At 43.7% G+C, this 16,721-nt stretch overlaps 1 non-coding gene and 1 pseudogene across 1 annotated transcript; both read left to right on the top strand.

Moving 5' to 3' along the window:
- Positions 1-6,406, top strand: part of LOC103637032 (mitochondrial adenine nucleotide transporter ADNT1-like) — a 77,712-nt pseudogene extending 71,306 nt beyond the window's left edge.
- On the top strand, positions 5,121-5,191 carry TRNAC-GCA (transfer RNA cysteine (anticodon GCA)). The gene has a single exon. It is a non-coding gene; the product is annotated as a tRNA-Cys (tRNA).
- Positions 6,407-16,721: the final 10,315 nt, after the last annotated feature.

Genomic DNA, 16,721 nt, shown 5'->3' with positions numbered 1-16,721 from the left:
ATTTTTCTACCTCTAGAGCATAAGCATTTTTTAATTTAACAATTTTTTTGTTTTCCTTAACAAGCAAGTCCTCTTAACATTCTAAGAGATCATCCTTCTCGTTAATGGTTTCTATTAATTCATTCAATTTTTCTTTTGGTCCATGTTAAGGTTGGCAAAGAGAGAAATTAAATTATATTCATTATCGCTAGAGCTACCCTCATCATCGGATGTAGTATATTTAGGGCTGCCTCTAGAGTATACCTTTTTCTTCTTGCCGTCCTTAGCCATGAGACACTTGTGGCCGACGTTGGGGAAGAGGAGGCCTTTGTTGATGGCGATGTTGGTGGCGTCCTCGTCGGAGGAGGAGTCGGTGGAGCTCTCGTCGGAGTCCCATTCTTGTACCATGTGCGCCTCGCCACCCTTCTTCTTGTAGTACCTTTTCTTCTCCATTTTATTCTTCCCATTCTTGTCGTCGTCCCTGTCACTTTCACTTGTATATGGACATTTTGCAATGAAATGACCGGACTTACCACATCGGTATTGGAGCGGGGCTTGTAGTCCTCCCCCTCCTTTGCTTGAGGATTTGATGAAAGCTCTTAATGATGAGAGCCATCTCCTCGTTGTCGAGCTTGGAGGCGTCTATTGGAAGCCTACTTGGTGTAGACTCCTTCTTTTCTTCCGTTGCTTTGAATGCAACGGGTTGGACCTCGGGTGTAGAGGTAGCGCCTTGCTCCAAGTTGACAATGTGTTTGGAGTCTTTGATCATAAGTTCAAAGCTCACAAACTTGCCAATAACCTCCTCGGGAGACATCTGTTTGTATCTAGGATCCCCACATATTAGTTGCACTTGAGTGGGATTACGAAAAACAAGTGATCTAAGAATAACCTTGACCATCTCATGGTAATCCCACTTGGTGCTCCCGAGGTTGCGCACTTGGTTGACCATTGTCTTGAGCCGGTTGTACATGGCTTGCGGCTCTTCTCCTTTGTTGAGGATGAATCGACCAAGCTCTCCCACGATCGTATCCCGCTTGGTGATCTTGGTCACCTCGTCCCCTTCATGCGCCGTTTTGAGGACGTCCCAAATTTCTTTGGCGCTCTTTAACCCTTGCACCTTGTTATACTCCTCTTGACATAAAGAGGCGAGGAGTATAGAAGTTGCTTGTGAGTTAAAGTGCCTAATTTTGGCGGCCTCATCCGTGTCATAGTTCTCGTCCCGCACCTGTGGTGCCTGTGCTCCAAATTCAACAATGTCCCATATGCTTTCGTGGAGTGAGGTTAGATGATGCCTCATTTTATCACTCCACATACAATAATCTTCACCATCAAAATATGGTGGTTTGCTTAAGGGAACAGAAAGTAGAGGAGCGCGCTTGGAAATACGGGGATAGCATAGGGGCATCTTACTATACTTCTTGCGCTCATGGCACTTAGAAGTAGTGGACGACTCGGTGCCGGATTTGGAGGGTGTTGAAGAGTCGGTGTCGTAGTAGACGACCTTCTTCATCATCTTCTTCTTGTCACCCCTCCGATGTGACTTGATGGAGGAAGAGGATTCCTCCTTGTACTTGTTGCCAGACTCCCTTGATGGAGTCTTCCCCGAGCCTGTGGGCTTGTCGCTAGTCACGATCTCCCTCTTGGCGTGATCTACATCACTTCAAGTTTGTTTAGACTCTTAATGAAGCACTGGCTCTGATACCAATTGAAAGTCACCTAGAGGGGGTGAATAGGCGAAACCTGAAATTTATAAACTTAAACACACACTAAAGGTCGGGGTTAGCGTTAGAATTAAATCTGAGGCGGAAGATTGTTTCTCTTGCCACGAGTTGCTCAAATGATGCGGATGACGTTTGGGAGCAAACTCAAATCAATATTGGCAAGTACACTTTAGGGCGAGGAAAGGGAGCAAAAAAATCAAGTGAGAATCAAAGCGAGTGAACACGGTGATTTGTTTTACCGAGGTTCGGTTCAAAGAACCTAGTCACCGTTGAGGAGGCCACAAAGGTCGGGTCTATTTCAACCCTTTCCCTCTCTCAAACGGTCACTTAGACCGAGTGAGCCTTCTCCTTAATCAAACGGGTCACTAAGACCCCACAAGGACCACCACACACTTAGGTGTCTCTTGCTTAGCTTTACAAACACTTAGAAAAAGAATGAGGAAGGTAGAAAGGCAATCCAAGCAACAAGAGCGCAAATGAACACAAAAACTCTCTCAAGTCACTAAGTAGTGGAGTTGATTTTGGGACTTGGAGAGGATTTTGATCTATTGAATGTGTCTTGGAGTGAAGTCTATTGCTCTTGTATTGAATGTTAAATTCAGAACACTTGGATGGCTTTGAATGAGGTGGTTGGGGGGTATTTATAGCCCACAACCACTTCCTAGCCGTTGGCTAATTTTGCTGGCGATGGGCACACCGGATAGTCCGGTGCGCGCCAGGTCAGCGCGCCTGTTAGGGTTTGGAGTTGTTGATCGTTGGAGCCCTTTGTCTTTTTGCTGCATCGGACAGTCTGGTGACCTTTGACTTCTGCGCTCTGACTTCTGCGTGGCACTGTTCACCACTATATACTTTTGCAGTCGACCATTGGCGCGCAGGGAGCCGTTGCTCCACTGGTTCACCGGACAGTCTGGTGCCACACCGGACAGTCCGGTGAATTATAGCGGAGCGAGCCCATTGAATTCCCGAGAGTGGCATGTTCGATGGGTGCCTGGCCTGGTGCACCGGACAGTGTCCAGTGCGCCACTTGGCAGCACACTCTCAGTCTTGCTCCAAGTTTTATTATGTCCCTAACCGAAATTCTTTCTTAGTTTGTGTTGAACCTTATGCACCTGAGATAAATGATATCTAGACAAACTAGTTAGTCCACATGGTTTGTGTTGGACGTCAACCACCAAAATCGATTATAGGAAATGATTACGTCCATTTCCCTTTCACCCTTCCTTTGCTTGAGGATTTGTCGAAAGCTCTTGATGATAAGAGCCATCTCCTCGTTGTCGAGCTTGGAGGCGTCGATTGGGAGTCTACTTGGTGTAGACTCCTCCTTCTTTTCCTTCATTGCTTTGAATGCAACAGGTTGCACCTCGGGTGTGGAGGTGGCGCCTTGATCCAAGTTGACAATGTGTTTGGAGTCTTTGATCATAAGTTCAAAGCTCATAAACATGCAAATAACCTCATCGGGAGACATCTGTTTATATCTAGGATCTCCACGGATTAGTTGCACTTGAGTGGGATTACGAAAAACAAGAAATCTAAGAATAACCTTGACCATTTCATGGTCATCCCACTTGGTGCTCCTGAGGTTGCAGACTTGGTGACCATTGTTTTGAGCCAGTTGTACATTGCTTGCCGCTCCTCTACTTTGTTGAGGACAAATTGATCGAGTTCTCCCTCGATCGTTTCACGCTTGGTGATTTTGGTCACCTCGCCCCCTTCATGCGCCGTCTTGAGGACGTCCCAAATTTCTTTGGCACTTTTCAACCCTTGCACCTTATTATACTCTTCTCGACACAAGGAAGCAAGGAGTATAGAGGTTGCTTGGGAATTAAAGTGCCTTATTTGGGTGGCCTCATCGGAGTCGTAGTCCTCGTCGCCCACTTATGGTGCCTGCGCTACAAACTCAACAATATCCCATATGCTTTCGTGGAGTGAGATTAGATGGTCCACATTTTATCTCTACACATACAATAATCTTCACCATCAAAATATGGTGGTTTGCCTAGGGGTATGGAAAGTAGAGGAGCATGTTTAGGGATGCGAGGGTAGAGTAGAGGCATCTTACTATACTTCTTACGCTCTTGGCGCTTCGAGGATGTAGACTCGGTGCCGGAGGTGGAAGGTGATGAAGAGTCGGTTCCGTAGTAGACCACCTTCTTCATTTTCTTTTTCTTCTTGTCACCCTTCCTATGTGACTCGATGGAGCCGGTGGATTCCTCCTTGTCCTTGTCGCCGATCTCCTTTGACAGAGTCCGTTCTTCATTCTTCTTTCCCGAAGCTTCAGGCTTTTCACTGGTGACCATCTCCCTCATGGCGTGTTCTCCCCACATCAGTTTGAGTTGTTAAACTCGAATGAAGTACCAGGCTCTGATACCGATTAAAAGTCACCTAGAGGCGGGGTGAATTATCGAAACCTGAAAATTATAAACTTTGAACACGCACCACACTTGGGGTTAGGGTTAGAAATACGTTGGGAGTGCGGAAGATTGTTCCTCTTTCTATGAGTTGCTCAATCAATGCAGATAACTTTGGGTGCCAACTCAAAACAATATGAGCAAGAGAACCTTAAAGAGAGGAGAGGGGAGAAACAAATCAAGTGAAGATCAACACAAGTGAACACGGTGATTTATTTCCCGAGGTTCGGTTCCAAAGAACCTAGTCCCCGTTGAGGAGGCCACACAGGCCAGGTCTATTCCAACCCTTTCTCTCTCTCAATCGGTCACTTAGACCGGTCGAGTGCTTCTTCTTAATCACACGGGTCACTAAGACCCCGCAAGGATCACCACACAATTAGGTGTCTCTTGCTAGCTTTACAAAGCACTTAGAAAGATTAGAGGTGAGAAGAAGAAGGCAATCCAAGCAACAAGAGAAACAAAATAAACACAAATGACCCTCTCTCAAGTCACTAAGCACTTGAGTTGAATTTGGAGCTTGGAGAGGATTGATTTCTTTGATTGTGTCTTTGGAGTGTATGCCTTTTCTATAGTATTGAATGTGAAGGTTGAAAGGCCTAGATGGCTTGAATGGAGGTGGTTGCGGGGTATTTATAGCCTCCAACCACTTCCTAGTTGTTGGTTGACTTTGCTGTCGACGGGCACACCGAACATTTAGGTGGTGCACCGAACATGACAATGTTCACTCTCCGGTGCGTGCCACGTCAGCCAATCGTTGGGGTTTGGAGCTGTTGACCGTTGAAGTCCTTTGTCCTCATGCAGCACCGGACAGCCCGATGCATTCTGACTTTGCAGTTCTGACTTCTGCACTGTTCACCGTTCGTCCGTCAGAGCAGTCGACCGTTGGCGAAGTTGAACGTTGCTCCGTTGGCTCACCGGACAGTCCGGTGGCTCACTGGACAGTCCGGTGGCACATCGAGTAAAAAATGTGAATGAATACTTGCTCTTTTCTCGATTTTAGATCGGATTTTTTGGCGGCATGGCCAAGTGGTAAGGCAGGGGATTGCAAATCCTTTACCCCCAGTTCAAATCTGAGTGCCGCCTGATCAATAAAATACTTAGGATTATAGTACTGATCAAACTCGACAAATTCATACCCCCTAAGTTGGGGCACAAGAGTAACTAGGTTTGGCGATACTGGATTTTGAGAATCCATACCATAGTTCTACCCTCAAACTAGGGTTTGTTTTGTGGGCAATGGCCCAAACGGCTACCAATAGGGATGAGGTAATGTTTCCTTATTCTTTTATTAATTTAAATCGTTTCAATTCAGGAATTTAAAACTATAAGACTAAGATATCAGTGTCTGATGAATTTTAGTGGAGTGGCTTTGAGAAGACCCGAGAGCGGTCAGTACGCGAGGGCTGCAGCGTGGGCACCGAACAGTGTCCGGTGCGCCACTGGCTGCGCCCATTCTTCTATGCTCCAAACTTTATAGAATTCCTTCAACTCTTTTTATTTGTATGTTTATATTGAACTTTATACACCTAAGAAAAATATCAACTAGGCAAACTAGTTAGTCCATATGGTTTGTGATGGACGTCAAACACCAAAATCGATTATAAGAAATGTTGAGGCCATTTCTCTTTCACCTTGTAAGTATTAGTCTATTTTGTTATGCTCTTGCTGATGTGTACCTTACCACTTTATTCTTGGTTACCTTCATGAAGGTTTCATATGTTGGCCTCAACTTTGTTGTATATGAGTCCCTCAAAGACTGGCTACTGCAGACAAATCGATTTGGCCTAGCAAATGAGAATGAGCTGCATGTAGTTACAAGGCTTGGGCATGGAGCTGTGGCTGGGACTATCGGCTAGACCGTTGCATACCCTCTTGATGTCATCCGGAGAAGAATGCAGATGGTTGGCTGGAGCCATGATGACTCTGTTGTTACTGGACAACACAGAGAAGCACTCCAGTACAATGGCATGATCGATGCATTCAGAAAGACTGTTCGTCATGAAGGCGTTGGTGCTCTGTACAAAGGTCTTGTGCTGAATTCTGTCAAGGTAATCCTTTTTAACAGAACTTTTACAGGCTTCTCTTGTTGCCAAATGTTGGTTTACAAACTTCTCTGAGGACTTTTTCTAAGTTTGTGGAGTTATGTTGATAGTTCGTTTCCAAGATTTTGTAGTCTGTTCCTAACATGCGGCCCTTGTTTCGCTGTCTTTCAGGTGGTGCCCTCAATTGCCATTGCCTTTGTCTTATACGAGGTTTGTGAAGGATGTGCTAGTAGTAGAGATGGGGATATTAGACTGAGGAAGCGGGGCTACTATTTTTGTAGGTTTCGGGGATTTCTATTTTTGTAGGCAGGGCGAGTAGGAGGATATGACTGCAGCGGCTCCATTCAGTATCAAGGCCCTCTCGTGCGAAAAGTATTAAGTTGGCTGCAAAGCTTTTTAAGCATTTGCCTAACTCATAAAAAATATATTCCTTGTTTATGTACCGAGATTGAACTTAAAAGCGGAACTGCGTGCTGCTAATAGTTGATTCTAATGGTCTTTCTTTACCTCCTTTCATGCGGTTACTACTGATTTTGGCCCCCAATCTTACCGTTCAAATGTTGCATGTTTCCAAGTCTAGTACTGTTTGTTTACGAGCGGACTACTTTATTCTGTACACGTGTTCAGAGAAATTTTGCACTAATGTGTGTGAGGACGTTTACTTTTTACACTGTCTTCACATTGTCGGTGTCGATCCGGGCGCAAATCACTGCGATAAGAACCAGCAACGGTGCTCTCTGCGGAGGCACGGATGGTCCGCGGCTATGGGTCGGACGATCTGCGACCTGGCACAAGGGCGAGGGTCCTGCCTGACGAGCCGGACGGTCCGTGCGTGCGCAGGGGCGGCGGAGTTCGCTGGCAGTGTCTGGATCTCGCTCCTGAGAGGGACCCCATCAGGGAGAAGAGATCCTAGGCATTGTCTTGGGCTCGGCAGGCCACCCAAGACGTGTCTAGTCGATGTAGAGCTGAAGAGAGGTGAAGATTTGAGATAGAGAAGAGCTAAACTAGAACTACTGTTAATGCATAAGGTAAAAGCGAGATGTATATTGATCATTGATTCGATTGTTGATGTTCAATCGGTTGTAGTCCTCCATATATATAGAGGGGGAGGTATGAACCCATTACAATCCATCTCCCAAGCTAATTCCACGGTTTTAGCTAACAAATCCCACAAGAAACTCGAAACCCTAAATGATTCTATGCGCGCGGACCGTCCGCGCCACCAGTGCAGACCGTGCGGACTGTGGACCGTTCGGCCTCGAGACCAGACCGTCCGGCCGATGATTTAGTTGCCCAACATATGCCCCCTACCTTTTGGCGGAGCTGAGCGAACCAAAAACAACTAACTCGATGTAATCACATCGGTTTTCTTAGGCATCTTGCCACATACTAGGATGATACTGCTTTAGGAAATGTCCATTTAATGCCTTGGGCAAGTCTTTTCCTTCTAATGTTTGCAACAAGTAGGCGTTACCTGACATCACCTGCGTGACCTTGTAAGGGCCTTCCCAGCTTGGCGACCACTTCCCAAACTTCTGGTGTTTGCTACTTAGAGGCAAGATGGTCTTCCATACTAGGTCCCCTACCTAGAACGATTTAGCCTTGACCTTCTTGTTGTAAGCTTTGGCGACCATGATCTTGTCCTTTTCTATTTCTCCTAAGGTTGTTACTCTCTTGTCGGTCACTTCATCAATACCGTCTATCATTGAATTATAGTAATCATCGACAGTTAGATTATTTTGCTTAGGGAACCTGACAGCATTTAAACTTATCTCTACAGGCAACACTGCTTTCCTGGACGTAGACAAGCTCAAATGGAGATACTTTAGTAGCACGGTGTTTAGATATTCTATGAGCTCATAAAGTTTCAGACAAAATCTTATGCCAATGCTTAGGATAATCATATATCTCTTTTTTTATCAGGCTAATCAATGTTCTACTACTAGACTCGGCGTGTCCATTGACATGAGCATAATATGGAGATGAATTGGGCAATTTAATTATATATAATTCAGCAAACTCACGTACCTCCTTTGACATAAAAGAAGCTCCCTGGTGTAGTCAAAGTCTAAGGAATGCCGAATCTATAAATAATATGCTCAGTATGAACTCAATTACCTCCATGTTTGTCATGTTCTTCAGAGCAACAACTTCAGTCCATTTGGTAAAATAGTCAGTGGCAACTAATCTGAACCGATGCCCTTTTGATGATGAAGGATGAATCTCTCCTATAAAGTCCAATCCCCATCCTCTTAAAGGCCAAGGTTTAATGATAGGATGTAATTCGGCTGCGGGGACCAAATGTAAGTCATCGAATTTCTAACATACTTGGCATCCTTTGTAGTATTTGAAACAATCAGCTATCATGTTAGGCCAATAGAAGCCAGATCTTTGCAATAAACACTTCATCTTTGGAGCCGATTGATGGGTACCACAAATACCCTCATGTACTTCGGCCATGGCTAATATAGCATCACCTGGGCCCAAGCATTTAAGCAGGACATCGTTGACCCTTCGACGGTAGAGTTCATCACTCATTAAAACATACTTGAAAATTGTACACCGAACGTTCCTATCCATCCTAACACTGGGATTTCGTAGGTAATTAATTATGGGTGTCCTCCAATCAATTGCATTGGCTTCGTTATCAGCCGAACCAATCAGGAAAACTTTCCTGGCAACGTCGTACAGTCCGGCTCCCACACCCGGACGGTCCGAGTCCTGGTAATCTGGCGCGACACCGGTTATCAGATTTTCGGTATTGTGAAATCTCCCCGCTTTATACAATAACCTAATGCATCCTATGCTAAATTGTTACCTCTGCAATTCTCAACCCTGGATATGTCCCGAATGCTGAATTCGTCAAAAGAATGAAATATACCCAACATTTTTCAAGGTAACTATTTAGAGTACCATCTAAACATTGATACTCTTCTAATATCTGTTGGGCAACCAGCTGAAAATCACTAAATGCCTTCACATGTTGTACTCCCATACAGTTTAGAAGCTCCAAGCCAAATAAAAGGGCCTCATATTCAGCTTGATTGTTAATGCAATAAATTTTTAATCGGCTAGAGAAGTTGAAGGAGGCGTTACTTGGTGAAACAAGCACGATACCAATTCCTTGTCCTTCATTGCAAACCGATCCATCAAAATACAAAGTCCGGGGAGTAACAGTGAGGTATGATGCGTCTAGTATATGAGTACCATCAACCCGATGTTCTACAATAAAATTTGCTACAACCTGGCCTTTCATAGATTTCAATGGTTCATAAACCAAGTCATATTCTATATGTGCATAAGCCCATTTACCAATTCTACCACTCATGATCGGGTTTTGTAACATGTATTTGATCACATCGGTTTGACCAGAAACAATGCAATGACTAGATAATAAATAACACCTACATTTGGTGCATGCATAAAACATGCATAGATATAACTTCTCAATTAAAGTATACCTTGTTTCAGTGTCCACCAGCCTCCGACTTAGGTAGGTTACCACATGCTTCTTTCATTCGGTCTCTTGTGTCAGAACAGGTCCAATAACTTCATCTTCGGCTGCAATATATAATCTGAACGATGCTCCTAGCTGTGGCGCTTTTAATACGGGAGCCGAAGACAAATATCTTCTAATAAAATCAATTTTTTCTTGTTGTCCTGCCCCCAGGTGAATTCGACATCATTTTTAAGCCGAAGGATAGGAGTGAAGGCATTGATCTTCCCGGGTAGATTAGAAATAAACCTTCGTAAATAATTTACCTTGCCGAGGAACTTCTGTATTTCAAGCTTACAGGTCAGAGGTCCCACATTCCGAATGGATTTAATTCGGTCAGGGTCTATCTCTATACCATGTTCGTGAATGATAAATCCTAAGAACTTACCAGCCGACACTCCAAAAGCACATCGTGGGTTCATTTTTAGACTGTACCAACGCATTTTATCAAAGGCTTTGCGCAAATTAACTATATGAGAACTAAACTCAACTGATTTGACTGCAATATCATCAATGTAGACTTTCACAATGTTTCCCAACAGCTCGTGAAAGATCAAATTCATGGCCCTCTGATAAATAGCGCCAGCATTTTTCAGACCAAATGTCATGACAACCCACTCAAATAAACTAATGAAGCCTAGACATATAAAGGTTGTTTTAGACGCATCTTCTGCGGCCATGAAAATCTTATTATATCCGACATTACCATCAAGAAAGCTAATAATTTTATTTCCTGACGCAGTATTAATCAACGTGTCGGCTATGGGCATAGGATATTCATCTTTAGGAGTTGCTCTATTCAGATTGTGGAAATCAATGCATACTCAAAGCTTACCTGATTCTTTCTTTTCCACCGGCACAATATTGGAGACCCACTCTTCGTATCTGCAAGGTCTAATAAAATTAGCTTCTAACAGCCGGTGAATTTCGTCCTTTATTCGTGGGAGTAAGTCTAGACGATATGTTTTGGGTTTCTGCTTGAAAGGTCTAAAACCGGACTTAATAGGCAGTCGATGCTCTACTATCTCTCGGCTTAATCCTGGCATCTCGGTGTAATTCCAAGCAAAGCAATCAGAATATTCTTTTAATAGACCGATCATTTCATCTCTAGGATTGGTCTCCAAGGTCTTGTTTACAAAAGTCAGCCTCGGAGTTTTACCATCTTCTATGTCGATCTGGATGTCGCCTAGAGGGGGGTGAATAGACAATTACAAATTATCATTGTAAGTCTTAAAACCTTACTCTACTAAAAGGCTGGATCACAACGGAATGAAGATTGCTTCGAGTAGGTGGCAGCGAAAATGAAGCTCTTGTCTCAGAGAGTCCTGCACTTCACAAGCAACTCATACCACAGATAAGAGTATATGAAGTGCACACAGTAAGAAAGCCAGAGACCAAGAACAGAAACAAAGACAAGACAAGAGTCATAGCACAAAGCACACATGACACAAGGATTTATACCGAGGTTTGGCCATGCCTGAAATGCTTGCCTAGTCCTCGTTGGAGTTAGCCACACCTTGGCTTGGAGTATCTTACTCCGTCCTCTGATGTGCTCAAATCTATCAATGTGACAGATAGAGCCTTCCAATATATTGATGATTGTTACAATGTTGTCGCGACTTCTTACAACTTTCTTGACAGTACTTTGGCAGAGTAACAGTGCTCAAGATCTTGGTCTTGCTCTTAGTAGCACCTTCCCTCTCTCTAAAGGCTTATAATTGTGCCTCTATACAAACTAGAGAGATACACAAAAAAGGGAGAAAAGAATTGATCACAATGATGTATAGACTTGTGTCACATCCGGGCTTTAAGGAGCAAAGCCAGGTGCATCTCATACATGCGCCAAGAAGACAACATATATAATAACATAGTGTATAGAGATAAACTTCACAATAACATCAGAGTATTTATTACATAGCGGAAGTCTTATTACAAAATAAAAGATTAATAAAAAACAAACTAAGGATCATCCTTGGCGCAAGAGTCAACTGGCAAAATGCCACCTAGATCAGATCAAATTCCTCGCTTTGTGGCTCCTCCTGAACCACCTGTTCTTCTCCTATGGGGGGGTGTGAGACAGCAAGGGTGAGCTCACACATGATCATAGCTCAACAAGTTGTGGGGAAACCAGTGGGCATGAACTCACCAAAGGTAGGAGTTCATGTGATGTGTAAGGCTAATCAACAACAGGGGTTAAAGCTGAGCATTGCTTTTAATTAGTTGGTCAAAATTTTATTAGCAATTACTAGATGTAAGTAAATACCAAACCATAATAAAAGTAATAGAACAAAATTAATACATAATCCCATGCAATGCAAATGACAAATTGAATTTAAGTTCCATAAATTAATCATGCAAGAGTCTTGAGCTGCTCATGACCGCGAGCACGGCTAGTATACCAGTTTTACACTCTGCAGAGGTTGTACCTTGTACCCACAAGTTATGTTACCCATCTGCCAAGGGATCACGACTCCCATACACCTCTACCAAGGAAGCGAGGCAGGGCAACACTATAAGACCTTTACAAAGTTCCACTAGCTTCCGAAAACTTGCTACAGTTTATGGGAAGAGCACTTGCAAGAATCCCCCGTCTGACCGCCATCGCAACAACATCAACCCGATAACCTCCTTGCATGCAACTCCCATACTGCCCTTGCCCCTTTTAGGTAAGGTAGTCTTCCACTAGCTTTCCTAATTAGTCAGCCAAGGGCGTCCCATTAAACCCTTATGGTGGCACGTGTTTCTCAAGTTAAGCTCCATGTTCCAATTAACATTAATGATCTTGACATGAACATAAATAGAATAACAAAATAACTGGAACATGGATATAATGAAATATTATCCCAAAACCATGTAAAGCAATAGCAAAACTACCCAAGTGATTCAGGGATAACAAGGTAAAATGGATATACAGACTAGGGTGACCTATTGGGTCCCATCAAAATTAAACTTATGCATGAATAAATGACATTAAAGAACAATATTGGGTATAAAAGTGGTCAAGGGCACAACTTTCCTTCAATGAGCTCCTGCTCAACTACTTCTATCTGCTGTTCACCAGGATCATCAGTCACAGGCTCTTCTACTCGCCACAATACAAAAAAGCATAGTATATAGAGAAAATTAACATCACACCAAACATGTAAACAAAATACATAATAATAATCTACACATTAAAATATAATCCTAGGAACAGAAATCATAATTTTTGGAGTTATAGGTTTTAAGATATGAATTTCCAAAGGTTTTATGTGCTTAAAATAGGATTAAGTGAGAAATAAATTTTCTTACTGTTTTCATGTCAAACAGAGACTCTAAGTGATAGAGAATAATATTACAAAAATTTAGAAAGTGGAATGGATTAATTTTGACCAAGTATGGATTTTCTATGAATTTATCAAGTTCTAGTAATTATTTTCATATTAAAAATCTATTTCCAATTTTTTATTCAATTTCAAACAGCACTGGACTGGGCTTCATTTTCTGGAGAGTGCAGGGGCCACAGAGTAAGATGTCCAAGACCCAGCGCACAGTCCATGTGGATGGCGGGTTGAATACTAAATAACAGAGGGTTTTATTTGCATTTGTGCAACTCAATGGAGTGCGGATGAATGCCGACTGTCCAATCGAATCCCAATGGAGAGGATTAGATCCATAATCTAGCGAACCGGTACGCCACGAGAACCATAGGATGTTGAATCTACGACGCAGATCATATCTTTACCCGGAGTCATCCGATCCATCCGATCGGATCTGAACGGAACCGGTTCACTCCGCCCAAATCGTTACGCCCAGTTCGATCTCGGCCGTCGATTACCCATTCAACGGTCGCGGTGACTTCGCCCAACCAAACCACGCACGGCGGCGCCGCCCTACTTTCACAGCGGGCCTCGCTGGCGAATCCTAAAACCGGTGCGCCAGCGCCCAAGCCAATCATTTGCCCACCCCAACGCGATAAAAGAATCACTACGAACTTGATCAAGCCGTCACACCAGGAGGATTTGACGCGCAGAACGCTGGTCGCGGAGAGATGGCGGAGCCACGACGGAGCTTAATCACAGCGAGGAATTCTGAACGCCGGTCTCAACCTTCGATCTTGATTCTTCGCACACGCACTCCACACGGAGTGCCGAACACCCACGACCCCACACCAGCCTCCAAACGACGGTGAAGGTGGAGACACGGCTCCGACGGAGGACGGCCCACACGGAATGGTTTTCTTGGTCACGGGGAAGGGACGGCTGGTTTCTTGCGGCGTTCGGGTGGAGTGTTCGTGGGCGAGCAACTGCATTTAACGTCCCGCCCCCATGGAGTCGGAGTCGCAACAGCAGCACCGGAAGAAGGGGGAAGAGCTCGCCACGAATCTCGCGATGCCTATTGACGGGTAGATCTTTTCCGATGTTGAACCCATCACGACCATGATGGATCCACCATCAAGTTTTATTTTTGAAAACATCCCATCCCACTTGAAGCATCATCTTTTGTCAAAACAAAACATTTTGTTTGTCTAGAGCAAGACTAAGCATTAGAAAAACCTTTTCATAAAATAGGTGATCAAGGAAAAGTAATCAAACTTCTAAGGAAGGAAATGCATCAATTGTTTGGCACACAACTCCTATCACCTAATGCATCAAGCAAGTGAGAAAGATTTTAAAATAGCAAGGAGGTGGCAAATGCACTGGGGCTTGCCTTGTGTTATAGGAGAGTCGGGCTCTGCTCCACAAATATTGAAATAAAAGCAGTTCCCGGCAGGTGGGTCTTCAGTTGGTGGTGGTGCAACTTCTTCTTCAATCACTATTTCTTCTTCGTTTTCTATATAGAACCATATATATAATCATGAATGCTCATGTAATGCTTGATGAAAATGCAATGATAATAAGGGTACATTATATTAGATCTTGAATACAATTTTCCTTCACGGTACTCCAGAAAACTAGGGTTTGTGGAGTCAGTATTTTAGTTCATAGGGCAGGCACTACTTAGAAGTTTAGGGTTTTAGGGTTTAGGTATCAAACATTGTCCAAATCAAGTCAAACTTCACCCAAGGTTTCTAAATATCATTTAAAGCTTATCCAAAATGTTTGGTAATTTTTGGAGTTAATAAATAATTTCTAAAATTTTAGAGGTATAGGTTTAAGCCCTTTTAAATATTACATAATTCATAGTTTGTACTAAAAATCATAAAACTATTTTTATTAAATACTATAGAAATTTAGAAGCCTAACAAAATTGGTCGCATATTTTTAGCATTTTTCTACAATTTTCTATGAATTCTCTAATCCTGGTAGAAAAAGAAAAAGATAAACTAATGAATAGTGTTGGGCTCAGTTCAGCCCGGAACGGCCCACGATAGGTGAAATGCCCCTGCGCGCGCCCGCGCGGTTGGTTTTGCAGAAATGTCCCTACCTGTTCAAAAATCAGAACAGCAGTCCTCGGCCCTATTCACGTGTCTCACTGACACTTTACATTAAGGTCCTCTATTTTCTATTTCTTCTCCAAAACAGACCCTGGCCACGATGTGCACGCCGTCGACCACCCAATTGCTCGGACCGGCCGTGATCAGCGGTGGCTGCCCAAATTAACTATTGGGCAAGCATCACTGACCCGAGATGAACCTAGAACAAGCTTTAATTGGGTTATTATGGCCCTGGCTTAGGCCGACCACGGCGATGGTGAATACCGGATACAAATCCAAGCGTTCCGGTTGATTGAGTGTGGTCAAGCATAAAGGGTTGAGCCGATGAGTATCACGAGTATACAAGGGTGCTAAAACATGATCAAGGAGAGCAGGAGCAGACCTGGGAATGGCTGACCACGGGGCGCGGAGAATTCTCGCTCGCAGGTGACTGAGAAGGGGAAAACAATGTCGCGACGGACTCTAGTGGAATTAGGAGGTCAGGTTGGGGCTACACGGTCGCAAAGGGCTACTGATTTACCGTGCAACACTAATTTGGGGAGAGGTGGAGAGGATTCCGTGAATTTGTGCTTCAACCGAGCTCACTGGTGAGGCTATTTATAGGCACGGCGGTCCGGCTAGCGATCTGCGGCCACGAATTGCATTGTCAGTGCATGGTTACCACGTAAGGAAGAGACACAGTGAGGGAGGAGCAAGGCACGAGTGACACGGCGGCGGCATGACCAATCCACGGTGAACGCCGGTGAAATATCCTAGTCAGGCTCTGGCTAGGTTCGCGGAATCATGACACGACTCAAGGTTATCTCCCCGCGGCCGATCCCTTCCCCAAATCACTCGAACACATCCAATTCTACAGTGCCCTAGATCTTTGCCACCGTTCTTCAGATATTTTTAGTGCTCTGATCTTCAGTGTTCTACTGAACCGACCCCCTTTCGCCCTCCCTTTCTCTTGATTCTTGTTAAGAACAGGGTAATCTCCATTAATAAAGATTGTTCACTAAACAACAGTCTTCAAACTTACTATAGGATCCCTGGACCAAAACTGAATGGAATCAAAGATATGGTGCTTCCAATTCGGCCCCATTGCATTGTGACCATTCCTGTTCTTGAATTCAGTTTTCAGTAACACTTCAACAGCTCGACATAGTTCTGACAGAGCAACTTTGGGCTGTTGTTTCTTTAATTATTGTACAACAACCAGGGAAGATGACTGTACCAAAGTTCCTCCCCTATAAACCAACTTTAATCTTGTTACAAAGGTCTTAGTCAATTACCAATTAAATCGAGCTCCACCTGATCCTAAAGTTGTTCCTATACAACTGGTTTTTCTGAACATCACAGATTCTCAGCCTGACAACCAAAGTTCAAACTCATTTATCTCTAATTTCTGTGCAGTATTAGTGCTAGGTCACTTAATCAAATTTGTTCTCCTTTCATAGATTTACAACTTTTCTATATTGACCTTTAGCAAAAGCTTCAAGAATCCTCAGATGTAGAGCTCCAAAGCCAACCTTATTCAATTGGTTTTGTACTTAGGCATATGAGGTACATGGGGTGTCCTTTTTGCAAATAGGTCCAAACTTCATCATTTGGCTTGCAAATCCTCAAGTGTGAGAAACACATAGTTTGTGATGTTGTAATACCTTGGTATTTGCACTT

Source organism: Zea mays, chromosome 8 (genome assembly GCF_902167145.1).
Source record: "Zea mays cultivar B73 chromosome 8, Zm-B73-REFERENCE-NAM-5.0, whole genome shotgun sequence".
Taxonomy (NCBI): Eukaryota; Viridiplantae; Streptophyta; class Magnoliopsida; order Poales; family Poaceae; genus Zea; species Zea mays.
The sequence above is the reverse complement of the archived record's forward strand: the minus strand, read 5'-3'. Positions and strand labels throughout refer to the sequence as shown.